The sequence below is a fragment of the Mustela nivalis genome (genome assembly GCF_964662115.1).
Source record: "Mustela nivalis genome assembly, chromosome: 2".
NCBI lineage: Eukaryota > Metazoa > Chordata > Mammalia > Carnivora > Mustelidae > Mustela > Mustela nivalis.
In genome coordinates this window covers 100565348-100581123 of record NC_139021.1, presented here as the reverse complement: position 1 = coordinate 100581123, position 15776 = coordinate 100565348, and the positions used below count along the sequence as shown (strand labels likewise).

Sequence of the window (15776 nt, the reverse complement as noted above, 5' to 3'; positions counted from 1 at the left end):
TTCTTATAAAATGTGAAGATATGGGATGCCTGGGTGGCTCAGTTGGTTGGACGACTGCCTGCGGCTCAGGTCATGATCCCGGAGTCCCGGGATCGAGTCCCGCATCGGGCTCCCAGCTGCATGGGGAGTCTGCTTCTCCCTCTGACCTTCTCCTCGCTCATGCTCTCTCTCACTGTCTCTCTCTCAAATAAATAAATAAAATCTTTTAAAAAAAATGTGAAGATATTGGTTGAGAACTAAAGCTTATGTAATGGAAGTCTGGCTTTTAGTCATTTAGTTTTACAAGATTATTTGGATATTTAAGTGGGAACACCATGTTTTATCTTGAGATATTAAGTTATATGAGATTTTGATAGTTTTAAGCTGTAATTTTCCTAAAAGTTGATATATAGGAATTCATTATTATGGAACTTCATCAGGGAACTGATTTAATATGTATTCCTTAAATATTTGCTTTAAATATTTTTCAGGTCCTCTGCTTTCTTGTACAACTCAGTTCTTGTCTTTCTGCCGTGAAGTGATTTTTCCCATTTAAAATTTTGCTTTTTCAAGCTACAATATATAAGTTGTTTCTGTAACATAATTCCTTTTCACACCCTCCCTCACCCACCCCAAGAACTGGTGTTGCCAGGTTGGATAGATGTCTTTAAAATTGCATATTGGGCTTAATAGGGTCTGATTAGTTTTAATCTACTTTATTTATTGATATTTTTACTGAGAAGTTTGTTATGCCAAATGATTAATATGATCAGGCATACTATTTCATGTAGATAGGATCTAACTTTGTGTTTAGGGCCTCTATTTTTTGTGTAAGAATCATCTTGCCAATTTAAAACTCATGTCTGATGAAAGTAGATTGTTTGACAAGCATCACTTTATAGAATTTGTTCGGGTCTGAGTGGTAGGTCATGAAGAGAATGGTGCCCTTTTGGATAAACAGATAATATGTGTGTAAATTCTGTCTCTTATATTAAGTGAGGGAGCATGTATTTAGGTGAGATTTTTATCCAAATATTCAGTCTTTACCTGTTTTGTTTGCCTAATAGTATTTAAAGGGTGTGATGTGTTATGAGCTCCTTTCCCTTGTTTTCATTTCTGTCCCTCCCATCTAACTGTTGGTATTTCTGTTTTTCTGTATGTTGACCTTATTATGTTTTTCAAAAGTTTTTTGGTTGACAGAGTTATCTCCCTTTTTATCTTTCATGTTTCAGCTTAATAATTTTCGAAGTTTTTCTGTATATTCTCCTTTGCATATGAAGATTCCACAACTAATTGATTAGTAATTGTGCTTTTTTCCCCCAATTGTGATAATTGGATTTATACTAAAATGATACTTGCTTTAGGAACAAGCATTTATGGGTTGCTGACTAAAACTAAAAGTACTGCCTTTTCAAACCAAGCAGTAGACTTGCTCTCATATTTTTTAGTATATTTAAATCTGCATATTACTAAAATTTAAAATATGAATTTGGGCTAGTATTTTAGTATATGTAATTTCAGAGGTTTTTTTTGATGATCCACTTATTCAAGTGATTATAAAGTTGATATAATGATAAAAATATCCTCAGTGAGAATATAAATCATGTTTTTCAGTATTAGAACCAAGGCAGTTTTCATAAAATCAGTAATATGATTCTTATTAATGTAGTAATAAATGACAATATCTGTGCCTTAATATTTTAAAGTAGACCTGTATTTCTAGTTTATATTAGTATAAACCCTTCCAGGATTAAAATACAGCAGTTAGGCAAAACTATTTTTGCCACTTGGAAAAAAAAAAAAAAAGCAAGTCATTTCTAGATGATGATGTCCTGGCTTAGATATAAAATAAAGAGATTTGGGTCTGTTATATTAAAGCCAAATATAAAATGAAGCAGCCTAGCACACACTTGTTTGGAGCTTTCTTCCATTAAAATGGTTCAAATTAGCAGTGGTTTCATTGAAAGGTAAATTTGATAGAAGTAAATTTAGAAATTTTACAGTTTTAGCTTAATTAGTAGGAAAATGAAAACCCACTTGCTGGCGATACGTTTTGTATTGAGCTTTTTTCCTTCGTATTATGTATGTGTAGTAGTTTTGAACATTAGGAAATTTGTGCACGGCTGCATCTAAAAGATCAATAGAGTTGGAAATGTTGGAATCTGTTGTGTTTTTTTTTTAATGTAGTTTACTAGTATTGAGTAAATTTGCACTAAATATTATTAGGCCTTTGTTTTCAAACTATTGATACATCCCTTATCATCTTTTTTGTCTTACATGTTGGAATGTCTTTCTTTCTGTGAAAGTTAGTGACCTTAAAGAGCAGCCCAAACCTAGTGTTTTAGATAGTTATCTCTGGTAAATTAAATGATAAAAAGCATGCCTTTTATAATGAAATGAACTACAGAAGTACCATAAACTTAACACTGAATATAAAGATTAGAACGTAAAAGATACACTCTTATGTACTTTACAATAATGCTGGATTGATGTCATAATTTTAAGTTTTTTAATTTTTCATATACTTTATTATGATTTCGCTGTAGAAAATTAGGTTAGCGTTTGGCTTATAGTTCAGGTATATAATGCTGACAAGTATATCTAATGCATATTGGACTGATGATCTTTCTGAAAGTTGTTCTGTAAGTTACAACCATATTTTATTTGATTTGTCATTGGTAGTCAATCTTGGATGTTTGTTAGAGGGAGCAGAACCATGGCATGGAGGGGGCGGGGTTTACGTGTGTGTATTTTAACAGCAGCAGAGTTCTGAAACAGGAAATCTGCCTTATCGTATTCGTCCAGAGAGCTAGGAAGGAGGTAATTGTTTCTTACGCTCGTTAAAAACTAGTTAGTTGGGCAATTTAAATTTTAGAGATTCACAGATGTAGGTTTGAACAGTTGTAGATACATTATTTCATAACAGCTCTGAAGAAAAATTGATTAAATTTGTTGAGAGGAATAATCCCTTAGCTAATACACACAAAAATTGTACTTTGGGTTTTAGAGCATTGCTAGCATTATCAGTGACTTGATTGGATATTTTTCTGTGGTTATGGTTTGCTTACATTTAAATAAAGTTCAGAGGGCCTTCATTGTTCCTTTAAAAAGTATTTGTTTAAAACTGTAATATTCAATTTAAACATGGAAGAAGTTGATTCTGTGTCAGGTATTTGTCACTGGAAATTATCATTCCCTCTTTGTTAATGTGTTTATGCTCATAATTACATTCTTAGGTATTCACAGCTTAATTTTTATCTGTCAGTGGTTATTTGTCATTTTTAAAGCTATATAGGTAGCATTTCATTGGGCTAAATATCAGGCATTGCTTACTGTGCTGTGTTAGGATTATTTCCATTTTTTCCATTTAAAAACAGCATATTGTGACTATCTTTGCATAGTTTACATTGTTTTCTTAGTGCACATTGTTAGAGTGGGGTTTCTGGAATAAAAGGTAAAACAGTTTCATAGTTCTTTGTTACAGATTGCAGATTTTGTGCCAAATGAACCAATTTATGGTATTGCTACTAAGTAGAAGAATTACCTGCAATTCTTGATGTTACCTTTGAAGAATGTGGTATTTTCCTTCAGAAAGTAAGATCTAAGCCCGGCTCAGTTGGTAGAGCATGGGACCCTTAAACTCCAGTTTGTGAGTTCAAGCCCTGTGCTGGGCATGGAGCCTGCTTAAAACAAACAAAACTACAACAGCAACAAAAAGAACTCCACATAGTGACATCTAAACTTCTTTTCAAAGCAAAAATGTGTATAAACTCTTCAGTCAAGGCAAGTTGGTATAATGTAACAATTTTAGAGGAAGTTGTGAGGTCCTAATTGTTTGGAGGAATAGAAAGCTCCAGTAGAGCTCATAAATTACTTGGCAGTCAGTTTTCCTTTCTGGTTTGCTATTGTGGGCAGCTAATTTAGAAGTGTTAAAAGGAACCTAAAATTTATGTTAAAGTGGATTTAAGTGAATATATTGGAATTCTTTTCTTTTATAATTTGTTTATAAAAACATCATATTGAGTTGCCTTGTAATGAGACATTGAAACTAAAATTAAATAACAGGATATTTCTAGTCCATGCAACCTCAAATCATAACAGCTTCTTATTACAATTCTAATAGTTTATAGTTTTAAAGATATTTCCAGATACCGCATTTGATCCTTGAAACAATCAATAAAGAAATTACATTAGGTGTTAGGATCATCATTTTGCAGAAAAAAGAAACAAAAATATTTGAGGTCCAGAGACTTAGTAACTTACCTGCAGTCATAGGCTTTTAAGTTGCAAAGCTGAGAATGGAACTTTGGTCTTCTATTTATTAAATGACACTATGCACAATGAATCATGGAACACTACATCAAAAACTAATGGTTTACTGTATGGTGACTAACATAACATAATAAAAATAAATAAACAAACAAACAAACGACATTATGCATGAAGTATTTTAATGCAGGCTTGGCACCTTGGGAATATTTGAACAAATGTTCCTGTGTCCTGTGCTGTTTCTGACCACTATGCTTTATTCTTAAAAATCCCCAATTTTTTTGGAGCAATATTTTTAATATTTTTGTATTTTTCTGTATTTTTTGAGAAATATTTTTAATATTTCTGTAGTTTAGGCTTTGGTGCTTACGCACCCTTTTCACTTTATAAAATTAGATTTTAGGCAGCATTAATTTGCTCTGTACAGGAATATTTATATGCTTTATATGTTAGGACAAATCGTTCTCAAATAATGCAATTAGCACTTTATCAACTGGAAAAGTCAGCATCTCCTTCTTCTGCTTTCCTACCAATATGAATCTTCAATTTAGAAACCAGATACAAACATTTTACACATTTAATAGAGAAAAAGAATACCTAGTCAGAAAAGAAAAATCTTGCATTAAATGAGACTCCCGTATAAGTCTATGAGTGGCAGTTGTTTAAAGCATAATTTGATTAGTGAAGTTGCTAATATGGATATAACTGTGACATACATGGAAACTCTTTGTTAATTTTAAATTTGTTAAAATTTGTTGGAAAAAAATGTAGACCTGATGTAGCTTATGAATCAGTGGCTGAATTTTTTTCCCCTCACCTGATCCTTAAGCATCTGTTGGTTGATAGCCCTGACAGAAAGCAGGGGAAAAGCTCCAGAAATTCCTGGAAAATAGAATTAAATGGTGCAGTCTTGGTATTTACTAACTAGCTTTCTATTCTTCTTGTCTCCTCTTGTTAGTCTGACTTTATTCCTTTATCCTGCTGCCGATTCAGCTCAACGTCAGTTCCTCTTGTGAGCTAGGCAACTTCAGGTTTGCTCTTACTGCTTTTTGATCACTACCTCTGTAATCTACATGTCACTTTCTATTTGCCATGTGCGTTCCATGTATGTTACCGCTTCCAGTTAACTAGAATTTTTAAAATAACTTATATGTGATCTGTGGAAGTAATTTTTCTTAAAATAATTGTGGCAGAAAAAAGGTGTTACTGGTTTGAATACTAGTACTGTACACTGGTATTTTAGTTTATAACTTGTTTGGGGATAAGTATATCTATATATTATGTTGAGTAGTACTACAAAGAAACTTCAGAAGTGCTTTATTTTTAATAATTGTACTTAAAATAAGACTGTCTATATTCAGGGACACATAAAATAAGGCTTAAGGAGCTATTTTTGGTTATTCTCTATTTGAAAATTCTAGTTAAATTTGTAGTGCAAATGACATTAATTTGGGTACAAGTAAAATTTTGAGACAAGATCAATATGAAATCTCAGCTCACATGTTTTTTTCTAAAGGCATTTTGTTAATTTGGTGTAACTTAGAATATCCTTTTAGTGTTTTAAGTCAGGATTGGATGTTAAGAACAACCAGTAAAAATTGAGTTAGCTCATATACTAGCTGCATCATTTTATAGTGTGTCAGTTCTGTTATTGGTGAAATTGACTTCTGTGGACAGGCTTTAGAACTTAATTATCATTTATTATTTTCTTTCTTGCAGTCAGCATTCTATGTTTGAGAGGGGATTGTTGCAGCACTTGAATCAAGACTCTCCAACATGATATATATGATTATCAAAACTCATCAATGAATCACTTAAGATCTTGTATTTTATTGTATGTAAATTATACCTGAATTAAAACAAAACAAACTGAGCATGTTTTCTTAGAGGTGGGGTGAAAGGTCATGTACTGAACGTCATATGTCTGTGTCTGCAGATCTGCCATAGCAATGGTAGCTGTCCCTCTGAGGGCCGACAGAAATTCCTTCTACCTCTCTGCTTACTTCATGTAGCCACTGATAACAAGGGGAAAGCAGTCTTTTGTTTGGTTCCCTTTGGGAAATTTGGGAATATTTTACATTTGTTCTGAAGTTAAATACTTAAAAGGCAAATTGCTATAGTCAAGATTTCAAAGAGTTAAGGTTTCTATTAGACTTTGATGCTCTTTAGAAGGATTAGGTTATTCAGTAAAGAATGTCATTGGAAAAAAAAATATCCAAATCGTTACAGTAAGCCCTAATGGTATAGGTCTGTCCCATTTGTTTAACTGATAGACAGCTATCACTATGTTCTAGTTGTTTTCCATAGGTTAATGCATTTAATCCTTATCACAACCCTATGTGATAAGTACTTTTTTTTAATGAAGGTAACACTTTCTTTTCTGTTTAATTTTTAATTCAAACTTTTATTTAAATTCCAGTTAGTTAGTATACAGTTAACTACATGCAGTTAATTTCTACACCTGGTTAATTTCTGTACCTGTAATTAATATTATACTGTATGTTAACTAACTGGAATTTAAATAAAAGCTTGAATAAAAATTAAGCAGAGAAGAAAAGAAAATGTTACCTCCTACCAGTCCCATTTTACACAGGGAACTGAAGATGGGTAACTTGCAAAAGATGATTTAGTAAGTGAAGCTAGAGTTCAAATCCAGGCAGCTTGGCTCTTGGAGCATATGTTCTTTTTTTTTTTTATGATTTTATTTATTTATTTGACAGAGATCACAAGTAGGCATAGAGGCAGGCAGAGAGAGAGAGAGGAGGAAGCAGGCTCCCTGCTGAGCAGAGTGCCCACGCGGGCTCTATCCCAGGATCCTGAGATCATGACCTGAGCAGAAGGCAGCGGCTTAACCCACTGAGCCACCCAGGTGCCCGGAGCATATGTTCTTGACCATGTTGCCACATTGCCTGCGATTAGATCACTAGATGGCAAAAATATTTGGCTTCCTGCAGTGATCTAGTTAGTATAATTCTTTATGCGCAGCATTTATAAGTAATAAGATGAGAATTTCATATGAAACACTCTCGTTATTTGAAAGTATATCCGGTAATTGCAAGTTAACACTATTCCATATTAGAATATATATATATATATATATATATATATATATATATATATATATATAGTTTTCTCAGTTATTTTTATTTGGTTTAAATTGTCCAAAAAAAGTATGTCAGAAATTTTAACATTAGGAAGCAAAAAAGTCAAATTGGACATGCATTGGTATAATTCTTGTCATAAGAAATATGTGTCTTATAATTCATTACTCAGTTTTGGAAATTCCAGTGATTCTGTATTGTCTTTTAAAAGTTTTTCAGCTTTAACATTTGATTAGTAAATTCACTTTCATTTTAACCTGCTTCCTTTGAAGCTTTTATATTTTTGTTACTGATTTGGAAATATAAGGAACTCTTAATCTTTTATGAGGCAGCATGGTATAAAAAGCTGGGTTTGTACCTAACTGGTTTGAATCATAACTCAGTACTTACTGGCTGTGGAACTTAATGCAAATTACCCAGTCTTTTTGACCCTCAATTTTGTCATTCATGAAATGGAAATATTACCTTGTAGGGTTGCTAGGATTAAATGGGAATGTATTTCCTGTAGTGTGTCACATGTTCTCTGCATCTTTCTAACTTATGATGGAGGTTAAAGTCTTGGGTAAAATCTAAAACTGTGAATAAGAAAGGTGAGGATCTGTGAAAAATTAAACCTTCAGAAGACTGGATGTTTAGAATCTGTGTAAAAGAAGCATTGGATTGTTGCTCTGTCAGAGACCCCCATGCCGATTCTGGCCTTTGACTCCTTATATGTCTGGTTAAATTGGACTCCCTCTCACAGCTTCCTTCAAACTAAATGCAGTCTTTTGTCCTGCCTTCTCCATACAGCTCTGTGTGTGAGCCACACTGGCCTGCTTGCTGCTTCCTAATGTTGTATGTATTTCCACATCCCTGTTCTGTTCCCTGCCTGAAGTGTTCTGATTGCTTGTTTGTTCTTCTGTCTACTGATGTCTGACTGACTTCTTAAGGATTTTCTAACATATCACCTATTTTGTGAAGCTTTAATTAGAATTAGCCCCTCTCTCTTTATCTCTTAAAATATTTCGGTCTTATATTTAGTAGAATATAAGTCATGTGGCACCACTGCATGTCTGTGTGTCTATCTGTCTTTCCTGACAGAGTAGGGACTTTTCCAGTGCAGTAGTCTTTGCTTACTTAGCCTCTGCTCTCACTGCCCCTTGCATGGAATGTTCGCTGTGTGTTTGAATAATTAAGTGAATGAAAGGGGGCCAACTGAGTTTACTTTAATGAGTATATAACATTCCTATTTATGTATAATTAGAGACAAATGGTTTTGTTTAAATAAGGTACCCAAGTCCTTTGCAACTTTAACTCCTTTATTAGTATTCATAGTGCAAGGATACATTGGAGTTTAGTCCTGGTTAAAATGACTGCATTTCAAGGGGCATTGTATTATTGTGCTTTTCTGTAAGGCTGAAAATCATACTAGTGTCTTTACTGAAATTAAGCATTCAGTTGGAAAGTTCATTAGGAGCAGTAATTACTATTACTTTGAATAAGAAATATTTTGCTGTTGCATTGCTCAGAAAAATTCAACTTAAATTTTTTACTTATATCTATTTACAATATTTTATGTAGGAATTCTGGATTGGTGGAAGCTGCCACTGCTTTGGGTCCCTACTGCTGCCTCATTTGTCTTCTGAGTGTTATTTTCTATATGTTGGTGCTCCCAAGACAGGGTTACAAAGTAAAGATTATTCACTTTCAGGAATTAATACTGCTGTAGGCTTGATTTGAGCCTCCAGTCTCTCTCTCTCTTTTTTTCTTTCTCATGAATGGACATAATACCCAAAATATTTTGATAATTGAACATAGTTCTTTGAATGAGCTATGTTTTAGGTGGAACTACTTTCTTAGGTGAGAATAATAGATGACAGCTATTATTTGTAATGTGTGATAATCCTAGTAGTTTTGGAGTCTCCATAGTAGAAGAACCCTTTGAGATTGGGGGTGAATTTATATATTCTTAAAGTAACAAAATTGCCACATAGTAAATGCTACTTAAATCTTTTTTCATTACATATTTGTGTGTATGTATGTGTATATACATATATATATATAGATAGAAATTCATCATTTTTTAAAAACTAAATACAGAGCTGAATTTAAGTCACGTGGGACAAAACAATATTTTGTCATGATACTTGGTAAATAGACCTGGAGGTAATTATAAAGCAAACAATTTTTAAAAATCTGTTACAGAAATAGTGCAGGCATTGTATCAACAACAGAAAATAAAAAACAAAAATGAGAAAAATATATATTTCCACCTCCTAGAGATGATTACTTTTAGTACCTTAGTTTGTAATCTTTTTGTCTACATATGGCTATATGGGTATATATGCATTCTTATTCGATTATGGCATAATGCTGTGTATTCTCTTTTGAAACCTTTTTTTTTAGTCAGTAATGTGTGCTTTTCCATTTAAGTCATTTTTTATCCCATATAATGCCCAGATCATTTTCAAATTTCTCTAGTTGGCTCAAAAATGTTCTTTATGGCTTGTTCGTCTAGAACAATATCCAGATAGCATTGTACCTATGAATTTGGCTCTTAGAATCCTTGTTTTTTTTTTTATTTAAAAAATGTTTTGGAAGATTTTTATTCACTTATTTGACAGAGAAAGGCGCAGTGAGAGAGGGAACACAGCAGGTGGAGTGGGAGCGGGAGAAGCAGGCTTCCTGCTGAGCAGGAAGCCTGATGTTGGCCTGGATCCTAGGACCCTGGGACCATGACTCAAGCGGAAGGCATAGGCTTAACGACTGAGCCACCCAGGCACCCCAACCCCTAAGTCTTTTAAAAATAAGGGATACCCATTCCTCCCCTCCTTGCCTTTTAAAAAGACATTTGAGCAGATACTGGGTCATATGTTTCAGACCTTTTGATTTTGTCCAGTTTATTCTCATGTCATTTAGCTTGTTTTTCTATCTCTTATATTTAATGTAAATTAAAATTTATATCTAAATACTTGGTTGAGTCTCAGGTTGAAGATACCTTGGATATCATAGGTGATGTTGTGTTCTTCATATTGTATCACACAGAAAGTTACAGGATCTCTGCTTAACTTCCTTGGTGATGCCCAGATTGACCACTGAAATTGGGTGGTGCCAGTCTTTTCTGCCCGCTGTTCAGTTACATTGGTCTCCTTACATCAGAAGGTATTTTGGGTGGTGTTGCTTTGGCTCTCTTAAGAAAAAAAAGTTCAGTTGTCATCATTCACTAACCTGTTGGTTTAGAACCAGTTGTTGATCCTTGCCTAAATCAATAAATTTATTAGGGTTTGCAAAATATGATTTTTTAAAGTTCTATTCTTTTGTGTTTATTAACACAATGTTTTTCTGTAAAGTAGATCTTTACTGTATGAAATGGTGCTATTTGGTTGTCGTGAAATACAGCACCTACAGGAAAAGTAGCATAAACACTTAATCTCCCTCTTTTTCTACTTTCAGAGTAGAGAAAGAACTGTTCTAACAGCCACTTCAAAAGGTGATAAATGAAAAATAGTTTGTTCTTATTTTCCTTTGAGAGGCTTTATCTAGACTCAAGGGTTTTAATTTTATTTAGGGTGTTTTAATTTACTACCATTTGAATTGTTTCTTTGTTACTCAGTTTGTTAGAGCTTTGGGTCCTGGGATGTCCTTCATTTTAGCTCCTATATCTGTCTGATAGAGATCATTATCTCTTGAGTACCTTCCTTGTCTCCTGGCACAGAAAAATATTCCAGACTCATCTTGTACCTTCCTGCCACAGACCTGGCATCCATTGTAGTTCCAAGTTTAGTACCTTTTAATATATTAAATACTAGAGATGCAGTCTGGGTCCATCTAGGGATTGTTTGCTGCTAAGATTGATATGCTTTTAGGCCATTTCAGTGAAAAGACCTAGAGAACATAGATTTTTATAAACATGAGTTCATATTGATATTTCTAATTAAGGTTTTTACCTGATTTCTTAATTTTATACCTATAATCATAAATCTTAAAATCATTAGTAAAATTTCATTTTTTTGTACAATATAAAGAAGAAAGCTTGAGGATCTCAATACTGATAATAGTAAAAACAAACTTGCAGAAGAAGTTTAAAATTTCTTTGTAGATCTATTTTTTTAAGATTTTATTGATTTGAAAGAGAATGGGCATGAGAGAGAATATGAGCACAGGGAGAAGAGAAGCAGACTCCTCTGCTAAGCAAGGATCCCTGTGTGGGGCTCGATTCCAGGACCCTGAGATAGATGTGTAACCAGCTGAGCCACCCAGGAGCCCCTCTTTGTAGTTCTTTTAGTTCTTACAGTGCTTCCTACCAAGAAGTACAGTAAACTTGCAGTAGCCAAATAACTCCTGTGAAATAAACTCTATCTCCTGGTTACCAATTTGATATTTAATTGGATTTATTTGTTGCTGGTTTTAGTGTATGTTTTTCCCCTTTGCCACCCCTTCTCTATGAAGCAAACATGTTTATTGGTTTCTCAGTTATCATTTGTGTGTGTGCAAATGCACATGTGTGCTGAGAAGTTCATATTCAGGCAAATTGTGTGTAAATCTTACTCATTTTATCCAAAAAGAAAATATTTTTTGTACAAAAGGTAATATATTGTATATGCTATTGTGTGAGGTCTTTTTTCTTTTAATGAAAGGTTTTTATTTTTATTTTATTTTTTAAATTTTATTTATTTGAGAGAGAGAGAGAGATGGAGACAGATAGTGAAAGAGCATGAGCAGGGCAGAGGGAGAGGGACAAACAGAGTCCTGGTTGAGCAGAGAGCCTGATGTAGGGCTCTACCCCAGGACGCTGGGATCATGACCTGAACCACAGGCAGATGCTTAACCGACTGAGCCACCCAGGTAACCCTGTTTTTTTTTTTTTCCCTTAAAATATTTTTAGGTCTGTCCAATCGGTGTGTGGTAAAACTATGGATAAAACCTTTTAAAAAATAATTTTAAAAAGCTTTTAGTAACTTGATAATTATTTTCAATTGAAAATAATTCCGAAATTAACTCAATAATGTGAAAGCAGCCGAAAGTGATGAAAAAAGATCTACAAAAAGGCACTGGATTTGGTGAATTTTGGATTGTACTTGAAGATCAAATGGGGTCCAGGAGTAGGTAGGTGGAGAACTTCAGGGAGGGTGTTGAAGGGAGGCTTGGGGCAGATCAGCTTGGCTGTTTTGGAAGGTCCATCTCAGAAAAATCACGAGATTAGAGAGAGGAATAATGGTACTCGGGAAGAAATGAGGTCTGCCACTATTGACAAATGCATAGAAATGTAGATTGGTTGGTATTTTTTGTTTTGTTTTTTTAGTTTGATGCAGATTCTTCTGGAGCACAGAAGTTTGTTTTTATGCTGACTACAGTGTGTAACATAAGTAAATAGAATGGCATGCTAAATGTTGATTACCTTGATGGTGAATGAGGAAAGCTTTCTATCTTAGTTCAGTATTAATAAGTCACAAATACCAAGGACTTGGATGAGATCATTGTATTTGTCTCAACCTAATGTTGTGGAGTAGGAAATTTAAGCCTGGAAAGATGAAGTCATGTCCAGGTTATACAACGGGATGGCGGCATAAGCCAGGTCTTAAATCTGGCTTCCTAATTCTTAATTGTCTCTACTTTTCTCTATGCTGTGGTGCCTTTTGTAACAGTAAAAAATGAGAAGTTGTGTAGCTTTTTTTGTTTTTATTTTGATACTTGGTTTTTGTCCCAAGGTAACTTCAGTTCTGATTTATAGTCTGTGGTTTTTGTTTTCATGTTTGTGGGCCTAAATAGTGTAAATGTAGAAGTTACTTTTTTTCTTAATTTTTATGTACTTACTTTTAATGTACTAGGTAAAGAGATTTGAAAATTATTTTGCCATATAATTATTTTGAGAATTTTTTTGGGAATTAATTTAATGTACCTGTGTTTCTTAATTACACATGATGGTTTATAGATAAATACATTTGACATCCTTTTACTAGCATAGGTATAGTGATTTTTATAATCAGCTAATGTTTTACAAAATGTACATGTAGTTTGCATTGTTGTATATTTCAGATGTTTCCTTAACTTAAGTACTCAGATATTTATCCCAACATTATTGCTATGGGGTTTCCCGCAGAAAGACTTGAAGGCGTATACAGGAACAATATTGATGATGTAGTAAGGTAAGAACTCTTAATTTTCTGTTGCAAATATTGATGTATTCATGCTATATTTTTATTTAGAGAAGATTTCTAAGTCTTAGAAAATGATGTGCTTTGTGATGTGAACTCTTTTTATTATGTTGGTGCTCTATAACTGCTTTTTGTTTGTTTAATGGACCTCAATGGGATACAGCTCATTGGATAAGAATTAACCTTTGACATGGTTAGGTGTATGTAATAGGATTTCCTGGATTCCTTTTAAGGCTTCTTACCAATTTAAGTCCTGGATTCAGTTACACTATGGTTTTTGTCTTTTATTTTACAATGGGGGATTAGATTTAATCCTTGAGTGTATTCAGTCACTTAAATTTATTCATTCTAAGGTAGAGATAACTGATACCATGTATTTTTTACATAGAACAGTTTATAATGGAGCATAAGTATACTAAGCATTTGAAGAAGTAATTTGGTACAGAGAATCTGGACAGGAATTGCTGGGCAAACCAAGGCCTGACTTTGTCTCTTTTATAAACTTGCATGATTTTTTAAGTGTAATTATTATCCAGCTTGAAACCGTATTTCTCAAGACTGATTTAAATAATTTTAACACATGTATAACCTAAGAGTATGTGATATATTTTATGAGAGAAGGAATTTGTTTCTGTTGTAGTCTTAATATATTTTCTCATTTCAAAGAAAAAATATATATGTATGAAAAATTAACTGTAAACATCAGAAAATTTAATGGCTTTTAAAGTTTAAAATTTTGGATTATTTTGTTTATCTTCTTAGAGAAATCTCTTTCTTGGAGACTTTCAATTTAAATATTTGATTAGAATTAATGTTATCTTGAATGGGAGCACACTTTGTAAAGCATTATGCAAATGTAGAATCCTTATATAATTGAGTATATGAATTGTCTGTGTCCTTATTATGAGCTAGCCATAAGTTGTTTTGTTAAGTGGTTAATTTTTAACAATTTGCTTTGAACCAATGTATATATTTACATTTTGCAGTGTTGAGTTGTGTCCAGTTGGACTGTTGTTTTTAAATTGTTCAGAATTTTAAAATCAGTATCAGTATCTACAAAAAGTACAGAAAAACCAGACTACTTTTTCGTAGTTTTATTACAGTTAGAGGTACATGGGGCTGTCAGAAGTACTGTTTAAGAATTTGAAAATAGGGAAATAAATGTGTCTTCTCATGGTTGGGCAGGACACAGTTGGAAGGATGCATAATATCAGATCCACGAGAGCAATAGCCTGATATGGCTTAGTCAGTGATAATACACATCTACAGAAAACACAGTGGGTAATGGAAAACAGAATGACGGGTGTAAATTTTGCATCGAGAGAGATGGAGAATCTGGAAAATAAGCAGTGCATCTCCTGAAGTGCAGGAGTGTTAATTAAGCCCCCTTAGGACCTAGATGAAATACCTTGCAGGTTGATCTGTTTTATATTACTGCTACATAATTCTGTATTCAACCAAGTACTAGTTAACCAGATCAGATTAGTACTCATGTGGAAAAAGAGTATGAATGCTATGGATAGAGGACAGGTTTTTGGGTCACTGTAAGGGCCTCCTTGTGGTGGGGTTTACCTGGGGTGCTTGCTCCCTTTGCTCTCTTCTGACTGTGAATAAGTCACTGAAGCTGATTGATCATCTTTAAGTTACTGATAAAGTTCGGTTTCTGGATCAGCACATTTCATTTTCAGACCTTAAACTGATACTCCCACCAAGAAAATACTGTGCTACCAGTGCTTTGATCTTTCATCTTCCAACTTTGCAACTCCTGCCTTTAAGCCACTGAATTAAGATTCACAAATTTAATTTGTGAAATAGTAACCAAAGTTGAAGTTTATTCTATCCACTTTAATGTATCTATTTTATCTAGCTTTTGTCTTTTTCAAATCTGTTATTCCTTAAAAAGATTTATGTGTATGGTTTGTTATTTAGCCAGTAGTTGCTTTAGCCAAATGATCTTGTCACCCTTTGGCAAGGGTGGTAGCCTGTAAATGACGAAGAATGATCTGCTGAGTAGAATAGCTAGGGTGTGCATGCCTGGCTTGTCTTGCCCTCCTCCTCCCCTCCAGTTTTGTGACTGGGGATATATATGACTATTGAGGCTTTCGTTGGCTTCATTTGCTCACTCCACTCCACTTCTCTTATGAGAAAAAGGAGGAACAGTCACCAGGAAGGTAGCTGTAGCTTTTCCTCTATGAAGTAAAATAATTTCCAAGAAGAGGATTAACTTCTCTAAGGGATTGGCTGTCTCTAATACCTAAATGATTCATTTCCTTGATTGGTTCCCACAATATGG

The 15776-nt window shown here is 33.8% G+C and overlaps 1 long non-coding RNA gene across 1 annotated transcript in view; it reads left to right on the top strand.

Moving 5' to 3' along the window:
- Positions 1–13470, top strand: part of LOC309859742 — a 324520-nt gene extending 311050 nt beyond the window's left edge. Inside the window, exon 6 of the long non-coding RNA XR_014308868.1 lies at positions 13365–13470. This is a non-coding gene — a long non-coding RNA (uncharacterized lncRNA). The remainder of the gene's footprint in view (positions 1–13364) is intronic.
- Positions 13471–15776: the final 2306 nt, after the last annotated feature.